The sequence below is a fragment of the Mus caroli genome, unplaced genomic scaffold, assembly GCF_978045245.1.
Source record: "Mus caroli unplaced genomic scaffold, Mus_caroli_1 scaffold_5, whole genome shotgun sequence".
NCBI lineage: Eukaryota > Metazoa > Chordata > Mammalia > Rodentia > Muridae > Mus > Mus caroli.
Window position 1 is genome coordinate 151,045,079 of NW_028227260.1, and position 9,947 is coordinate 151,055,025.

Consider the following 9,947-nt stretch of genomic DNA (forward strand, 5'->3'; position numbering starts at 1 on the left):
GCCTCACTACCTTACAGTCCCTTAAAAGTGTAGCTTTCATTTTTCAGGATCCTATACTTCCAGTCAGAGAGGGAACCAGATCTTGAACTGACTATGGAATTCTACCCTCATTTTAATTAAGAGGATAGCCAGGTTCAGAATTCTATAGTCTTCTCATGGCCTGGGCCCTCCTTTTCTTTTTAGATAGGGTTTCTTGTAGCCTGGGCTAGCCTGGAACTCCTTATATACCCAGGCTGTCCCTGAACTCCTTGTTTCTGCATTCTGAGTACCGGGATTACAAGCCACCATTTCAGGCTGATACTGCCTCATTTTTCTCTAGGAAGTATATATATCTACATTTTCCCTACTCTGTGTGTGTGTGCATGTGAATATGTCATTCTCCGTTCTACTATGTACTACGTGTGTTGGGCATGTAGCTTCTGAGAACAGCCTGGGGGAAGCACGGAAGGGTTTTGGAAGGCAATTGCATCTTCTTTGCTATCATGTCTGGGGCTTATCAGAGTTGAGAGATTTATATGAGAACCTAGGTATTAAGACTAGTGTGTCATGGGCTAAAACATTAGCATGAAAACAGGAGTCTGGGGCTGTGGAAGCTGAGACTGGCTTCCTAGAACTGTGATGCGATGAGCTGAAAGACTGCAGGCAGGCAGCCATGAGGTGATGCTCCTCTAAGAAAGAACAGCAAAGGAAAGCATCAGAGATGAGAAGGAGGCCAGGACTTACAGGAGGAATCAACCCTGCTGACATCTTCATCTTGGTCTTATAGCCTCCAGAACTCTAACATGATAATTCGATGCTATGTAAGTCACCCAGTTTGTGATACTTCATTACAGTAGCTCAAGCAAATGCGTATCAGGTTTGGTGAGTGGAATTTTCCACTATATTGGCTTAACCCATATGGCTGGACCATGGTCACTTTTGAAGTGCTCTTTATGTTTGGTCAGAATTTATAAGAAATCTCCTCCTTAAATACATGTGGAACTGGTGTGACTGTGTGCTGCACCAGTCCATTCTCAGAAAGAGGACCTGAATTGCATATGGTCTGTCTAGTGGTACTAGAGACCTGGAGGGCTGGGCTGGCCAGCCAGCTTCCTGCACTGTCTGTTGGGGCGTTCCTGTTTGACTGTTTCTTAGAAGCTGTATGGAGGTTGTTTCTGGGACATAGAATATGTTTTCCTATCGGGGTCTACATCTGGGCCCTGTTGTCACAACCCGAACTTGGCCAGATTTTTCTGCCATTGACGTCATGGCGGCCGGATGCATTGGGCTTCATCGGCAACAAGGAGGAAGAGAAGGGGGCAGATAATCCACCCCACAGGTTTCGTTCCGAGAAGTGGCTAGTCTATCCTGTAGCCGGATAGGCCCAGGTAGGGTGATGTGGGTGCTAGCGGATGTGGTAGGTGACGTCCATCTGGCTACCATGCAAAACCCAAGTTCTATCAATTCTGTCTTTCTTGGATGCCAGATGGGCCCAAGGTTGTCTGCTTGGTGAGTGTTAAGCAGGCCTCATGGATATTGAGACCCCCTTGAGTCTTCAAATGCTGTAGGAACAGAAACTCAGAACTGTAGGATATCACTTCTCAAAGCCAACGGATTTTAGAATCTCAAGAACACAGACTCTGTAGGGTGCATGGATCCACCTTCTTACTGTGTGGATTGATGTCCCAGAGCCCAAAGAAATGGGAACCACCTAAAGCCAGGAAGCTTAAAAGTCCATAAGGCCTCTTGCTGGCTCTGGAATGTCAGCCTCCCTCCTGAGCTCCATTATGACAGAGGATTGGAAAACCCTCTACTGTCCTGATCTGGGGTCAGGCTTTGCCCTCCTGGGACAAAGGGACCTTCCTGTCCATCTCTGAGCCCAGTTTTCCCTTCTAGACTGGGAAGAGTATGTGATGGAGGAAGGCTGGGGTCTTTCTGTCCTCCTGTCTAATTTGGGACAGTAACAGGAGCCATCTTGCAAAGTTAGTACATACAGAATGCTGAACAAGTGTCCATGACTGATAAACGGTCACTTACATATGGCTCCAGACCTGCTCTCCTGGGACAACTTTCCCCAAATTATAACATTCTTCCAGATACGGGGACAAGAGGAAGAAGACATTTGGCCTGGCCCTCATGGAAAGAGCACACCACCAGGCTTTTTGGAAGGGCCTCAGAATGGTTGTCCCAAGGAACGCAGTATGAACTCTGAGGGTTCATACTTAACTGATATTTCTCCATCGTTACTAGTATTCTTTGGTCAGCTAGGACTTCTGACTCATGGGGCCCAGAACCTCACATAGACCAGAGCTTGTGAGATTTGGCCCCATGCCATGATTATGGACTGTCCTCTGCAAATCTGGATCCAATTCATGAGAATGTAGAAGAGGGAATGGCACCTCAGGTCTCCTGTTAACTGCCTCCTGGGTACTGAGAGATAAACTAAGGCCTGCAATGTGGAATTGCCAAAGTCAAGGTCCCACTGAGAATTCTGAGATCTGCTCTTGGATTTAACTCTGACACAACATCTCTGTGAGGCCTGGGGGTGGGGGCTGCTCATCTCTGAGCCCAGTTTGCCCTTCTAGACTGGGGAGGGAAGAGTACGAGGTGGAGGAAGGCCAGCATCTTTCTGTCTTGTGGCTGGGGTGAATCTTATGGATATATATAGCTGTATGTATGTATGGTATGGTATGATATATATATATATATATATATATATATATATATATATATATCGTGTGTGTGAATACAGATATAGAAGAGATACAGATATATATATATATATATATATATATATATATATATATATATATATATATATATAAACATGAGATGGAATAGGAATCGAGCTCATAGATACAATGAGAGCAGTTTAGAGGAAAAGTGACAGAGAAAGAATGAACAAAAGTATGAACAAGACAGAGACATTATACAGACAGAGACAGACAGGCAGAGACAGAGATCGAGAAAGTGAGAGAGAGGACTGAAAATAATCACTGGCCTCTGGCTGGAGGACTGATGCTGCTAGGTGCCAGAGACACCCATGGCTGGTATTGAATTGTTTTGCAAAGCAACATCAGAAAAATAGTGTGGGCTTTGTACAAGAATAAACACTGAGGAGCAGATCAGAGTAGAAAACCGTGGCAGAGACCTATGCAGAGAGGGAATGGAATTTGTGATGAACACAACATTTCAACATGAGGAACAGTGCAGGACAGATTAACAAATGATTCTGAGACAATTAGGGGAAAATAAAGTGACTGAGTAGATAGCCCACTTTCCCACCAATACCTCTCTGCCCACTTGAAATGTTGCTGTCATCAGACGCTCTAGAATAATTTCCAGACCCACTAGAGAGATACATTTTAATGTCTATCATTGTTGTTTGGCCTTGTGCTGAGCACCTACCATCATTAATAAAAATAATCCTCAGAAAGATCCTCTGAGGTAGGTATTGTTATAATCATCACAGTACATACGAGGAAATGGAGGTACAGAGAGGTTAAGTGCCTGGTTAAAATTCACACAGATGACTTGAGTTGAGGCTAGGTTGTTCCAGACAGTCTGGCTCCCATACCCACACTTTTGACCTCTACAGTAAATGGAAAAAATGAAGCCATAAAGGAGACTGGAAGCCAACATGGGGTGAACAGTTATCTCATTTTCAAGTGCAAAAGACTTAAAACACAAAACCATACACAGAAGCCCCACAAGAAAAGAGTAATCGAAATACCTAAAAGACGCATGCATTACAAAGCACAATGAATAGGGAAAAAAGCAAGTGATCGCCAGCCGTGGTGGTGTATGTCTTCTATCCCACTTCTCAGAAGGCAGAGGCAGATGGATGGATCTTTGTGAGTTTGAGGTCAGCCTGGTCTATACAGTGAGTTTTAGGCCAGTCAGGGCTATAGAGTGAGACCTTGTCTCAGAAGAACCCCCCCCCCCAAAAAAAAATAAAGCATACAAATAGAGCTGGAGAGATGGCTCCATGGGTAAGAGCACTGCTGCTCTTTCGAGGAGGTAGCTTCTCATTTTCAAGTGGCAAAAGGCTTTTAAACACAAAACCATAGAAAGAAGCCACACAAGTGCCAGCACCCACGTAACCATGTGTAACTCCAGTCCCATGAGATCCCACACCATCTTCTGGCCTCTGTGGGCACCAAGCACACATATGGTGCACATGCAGGAAGAACATGCATGCTCATAAACTAAGTAAATGAATACAATTAAAATACACATACACACAAATGATGAATTTCAGGGAAATATGTGTCATATACATATAGCCAATAGTTATTATCCTTTCCAAATTAAGAGCTATTAGCAATTTTGAAAAATCATGAGCACTTTAGTAGGATGAAGAATGCGATCATAAAACTCTAGCCTACAGAGCACAAATGGCCTGTAGTTATTAAAAGTAACCAAAATGCAAAATTTTAATACGTGTCATTTTTCTTATGACGGGGAAGGATTAAAAATGGTAACACACACCTAAAATTAACTTGAATAGAAACAACAGAAAATAAGACAACGTTTTGGAAAAGCAATTTGTAGAGAGGGCAAAACCCCTTAAGATGCACACCCCTTCTTCCCCAGCTACTCCATTTTCAGGATCCATGGAGTCAGGTATGCAGTTTTGGAATCAGAAGACACCCAAATATCCCACCATCAGCACTTAATTCAGGTAATCAAATTCATGGTGATGTGAGGACAGTCATGGGAGACATAAAAGATCACGTGTTCGTTATTTAGTATGCTACAAAAATGGTATTGCTTGAACAGAGCAGACACAAATCCAATCTACAGCACGATTCTAATTTGTTTAAAAATGCTAATAGCAAACAGTGAGAACTTACCATATACCAGGCACAGTGCCACAGCACTAAACCTGCAGAGTCCAGCTCACCCTAGTCCTGAACTGCCTGCTCTCCTTGCACATGGATTCTGGTCACAGTCATACAGTCCTTTGCTAAACTGTGGCTGACCGAGGGTGTCACAAGCAGAAGGCCAGTTAAATGCTAACACTGACCTGACAGCTTACAAACCTAAGACACACAGAACTAATGCCCGTTCTTGGAAAACAGAGCTCTTAAGCCATTATTATTAAGTGCCACTGGTGTACAAATATCTGCGCTCAATACCGGGTGCAAAAGCAGCTGAAGGAAGATGAGCCGAGAGTCAGAGAGCGGGAGGAAAGAAAGGGACCGTGGGCTGGCCAGGCTGGAAGAGACAGACAGGCATATAGTCAGAACCTGGGAAAGAGAAAGAGACTGGGGACTGATGGAAAAACAGACAGGCAAAGAAGCAGGGGGAGACAGGAGAAGAAATGGAAGACAGCAGGAGGAAAAGAAACAAGAGATGCACTTCTAGTTTCTAGTTATAGCTGGACAGCATGAGTTGTCTAAAGCTCCGGCATTCCTGGAGACCAGCAGTTGATAGACATATGTTAAAAAAAATCCTGTTTATCTGTGCATTAAACAATCAAAGTACTTCTTTTTGCCCCCGTCAAAGGACCAACTGCTCCACCTATCTGGCATTTAGGATGAATGGTATTAGTTTCAAAAGTCCTTACCTGGAGTGGCTGGGTGTTTCCAGCTGTACTGGTGGGCTCCTGACACCCACCTTCAATACCTCTCTGCCACTTTTGCCAGCAGAGCTGTGTCTGGTGGGGGAGAGCAGGGACACTCACCTTGGTGAAGTGGACTGCTAGAGAGGGATCAGCCTGGCTTGTGGGAAACTGCCACATTATCAAAAACAACTTTGCTTTTATACCGAGAAGAAAAACCACGGCGTGGAAGCCGCAGACCTCTCTCTTCTAATAATCCAATTTTTTTTTTGATGAGTGTGTGTGCTGATAATTGCAGGGTGGGGGGGGGTTCTTGTAGTTTTTTTTTTCTTTGCTCTCTTACTTTGTTTATTCTTTTCTTATGAGACTTAAACGGAAATTTTGAAATTTTGGGTTTTTTCTTTGCCCTTTACAAGTCATCTGAAAATATGATTTCTTCCCCTCACCACAGAGGTAAAAGGTATCAATGAGATAACAGGGCTCATGAGAAACCACAATTTCTTAAACAAAAGTGTGTAGAGTCAGAAAAAAAAAAAAAACTGAGGGAAAATAAGTCAAATCACAAAGGCATCCCGAGGCAGGTAGAGACAGCATTCTGTTTGTGAGACGTTGGAGGATCGCTGGGTTGAACAGAAGAAGGGATCTGAAGCTTGCCATGTGAATGGGAAGCAGCCAGGGGAGAGGTGGGATAGTGCTCTGTCTCCAGAGGCTTCCTTCTGCTCCAAACCTCAGTATTTCCTTAGCAAGCATGCATATGATCACCACCATCGTGTTGCCAAGGCTTGGGAGAGCTGGCCACTCCTGTAGCCTTTCTTTCCATAGAAGGCAAGAGGCATGGAAAGCAATTCATGGAGAAAAAGTGGGCTGTACTCCTCCACTGTACAAATTCACAGAATCAGAGAGTCTCGCTGGCTCCCAGAAGCTGCTGCGAGGCTCTGAGTGAGGAGGAAAGTATCCCCACATCATGTTTGTGCTTGAGTGCCCTGACCCAGCAGCCTCCCACCTGGGAACAGCCCCAGCGGCTGTTAATGCAGCCAGCATCACCAAGAAGGGCAAGGGGAAGAAAGGCTGGCCATTGCAGCTCAGTGCCAGAGTGCTTGTTTAACATGCACAAGGCTCTGGGTTGTTAAAACAAACAAAAAAACCATACACATAGCAGCCCAGGGTCCCAGTCCTGTCAGGAACAATATAACCATAGCCTGATGATTCTAAATTTTGTAACAGTCTACTCTGAAAAGCTCCAGTTTCACCCAGTATCACATACCAGTAATCCCAGCACCCCAGAAACTGAGACAGAAGAATCAAGAGTTTAAGGCTGCTTGGGGCTATATAGCCAGATTCTATGTAAAAAGAAAAAAACAAAACCAAAAAAACCAAAACCACAAATAAAAGGAAAGAAACAGTCCCGTTTGCAAAGGTTTAGGATTCTAAACAGCTGCCATAATTTTGGTAGCCAACATTTATCTAGAATTTTCTACATTCCAGACAGAGCCGAACACTTCTCACCCTCTGAGGTCCATCTCATCATGGCTGTATTGTTATTAGACCGATGGGCAAAATGGAGGTGCAGCTTGCTTAAGATCACAAAGTTGGGAAATAGGGGTCCTTAGCATTGGGCTCTGAAGTGACCAGTTTTCCTGAAGCCAACAGTGTCCTAGAAGTTCTAGGACTTGGAGACTCCTCTGGAACTTGATGTTTGTGAGGTTTTTAAGGTTTGTATTCAAGATCTGGCAGCTGCATGTCTTCGATTTGGCACAGACCTGCTCCTTGTAACCACTGTTTAATACAGACGAGCCTTCACAGAGTTTTTCCTGACAAGGCACGGCTAAGGCTTCCAGCCTTTGGTGTCCTGGCATTCTACAGAGAGCTAAGAGTTCCAGGTATCCAACTGCATGGCCACCACCACCTCTTTGCAAGACTGGCTTCAGGGCTGAGGAAGAGAAAGTAGAAATAAGTTTTTATTCACATGATGCTAAGCTAGTAAACAATTCCCACACTCCTTTGCTCTTTCCCTCATTTGCACTTTTTGTCCCTTTCCGCTATCTTCTGAGCACCCCCCCCCAACAAAAAAGAGACTGACTCTCCTCATCTTAACTCACCTTTTTGGAAATAACAAGACTGGAACTGATGGCTTTGGCTTTATAAATACAAGAGGGGAAAACAAAGTGAAAAAATGAATAGAAAAAAAAAAAAGACCTAAAAATACCAGCCAACAACAACAACAATTTAAAAAAAAAAAAAAAACCCTCAACCCTTCCTACCATTAGCTCAAAGCAAAACTTTCACTGGTTGGGGCTTCTAAGTTGGTGGGACACATCTAAGACCAAACATGGCCTGTGTGGTGCCTGGAAGCCGGGGGAGGTCCTGAGTTGAGAGGGAGGGAGGGACAGAGGTGGGATGAGGTCCTCTTATTTTGGAGGTCTGCATGGATCTTAGGAGCTTAACAGTTGTGGTTGTGTGTGGGAGGGAATAGGGGAGGGGTGAAGAGCATACCTAACAGGTAATGGGCAGCTGATTGTAGCTATGCCCCAAAGTTAATGGTCCCTGCTCCCTGTACACTTGGGTCCAACTAGTTCCTGTATCTTCTATGTCTCTGAGACAGTTCTAGTCCCCAGCCCTGGCACCTGTCTCTTTTTGGAATAGGTACTTATTTTCTCAGGGTCCATGGCTTGGTCTGCATCCTTCTTTATATCCTCGTCACCATCTTCCTGCCACTCTGGGAAAACTTGGTCAGAGAGGTGGCAGGATAAATAAATGAGGGGTAAGTGACACAGGTTTCCAGGAGGCTATTTGAATGGGGCTGTGGGTGCGGGAGTGTTAAGGTTACTGAAGCATAAAGCCAGGGTCTTTGCAGCATGGTGGCTAGGGGTCCGTTTGTCAGAGGGTGGTATCTCCTCTCCACCATTACTATATTGGCTCATGTAGGTTTCTGGGGAAGCAAACTGGGAGGGCTAGGAGCTGATGATGAACAGGGCAGGATTTAACAGGTCAGGGGGAGCATTCCCAGGGAAAGGGATCTTTGACAAAGAGCAGGAATAGGTGAAGAAGAGAGTGATGGGGAGATCTGCAGATCTAGGAGAGAAGAGTCAGTGTGGGTGTCCTGAGGTGAGTGTGTACAGGGTCAGCAAAGAGTCTTGTGTGATTGGAGTGACGTGACTGGAAGGGAGAGAACAGGAGGAAGGTCAGACGGGGCTAGCTGGCTTGTGCGCTTACGACATGGTGAAGGTTGGCTCTTCCTCTTAGTGTAGAGGAAGCCAGAGGAGTGTTGGGAGCAGAGGAGAGACATTATTGTTAGGACTTAAGAGGCTCTCTTAGATGGCTGAATATGGAATAGGGGGTAGAAACATGGGATGAAGACCAACCAGGGGGAGGCGACTACAGTAGTCCAGGGGACTGGGACTGGTGCTGGTCCTATTGATGGAGTGGTAGTGAAAAGGTGAATTTGGGATTTTAAAAAATGATGCTAGAGATGGGGCCCATGCACTTGCTAGGAAGTGGTTTTTACCGCTGAGCTACACCTAACCCTTTTTATTTTTTAGACAAGGTCACACTTGTAGCCTAGGCTTGGAATTCCGTGATTCTCCTGCCTCAGCCCCTTGAGTGCTGGGATTACAGGCATACATCACCATATCCTGCTTGGAAAATGCGTTGGGTAGATAACCTGCAGGATTTGCTGAAGAATGAGACTCTGAGGCAAGACCAGGGCACAGTTGATACCTAAAATGGGCAGATAGGATGGAGTCCTGAGAGCGCTTGCTGCCTTGAACTTTCAGATGAGAAAAAAAAGTTCTGCCTTCATTATGCCATTATTCTTCTGCTACTTGTAGCTGGACATATTCCTTTCATGACCCTGGACACAGACAGGAGGAGCAGAGAGACTGTGGGGGCCTTCCTGTTAGGGGTGTTATGAGGGTTAGATAAAAGCACTCCTTGAACCTGGCATATGGCAAACAGTAAGTCTAACTTAGTAAATGGGAGTGGGGGATATGTGAATGAACATGATGGCAAAATCCAGGTCATTCCCATAGGAGGTGCGATCTCAGAGGGATGATGGAAAGAATTCACTAGATGAAAGAAACAGATGGGACAGCACTCTAAGCAGAGGAGATGGGGAAAGGGGTGGGGGGAGAAGAAAGCCACTGTGGGATTAAGTGTCAAAATGAGCAAGAAGGGCAGGACTCTGATTTGAACGTACATTAGCTGATAAGCTTGTGATGACATACTGTCAGAGTCAATGTGTGCTAAGTGTGAGTTGGAAAAGCTAATTCTTCAAAAAAAGGTTCTATTTCCTATTTTGTGATTGATTCATGCAATGGTGCCAAGTCTTGAAGAACATCAATGCTCAACTGGGGACTTTAACAGTTAAGAACGTTCATGGCTAGCTGCATTGGTCACAATAAGG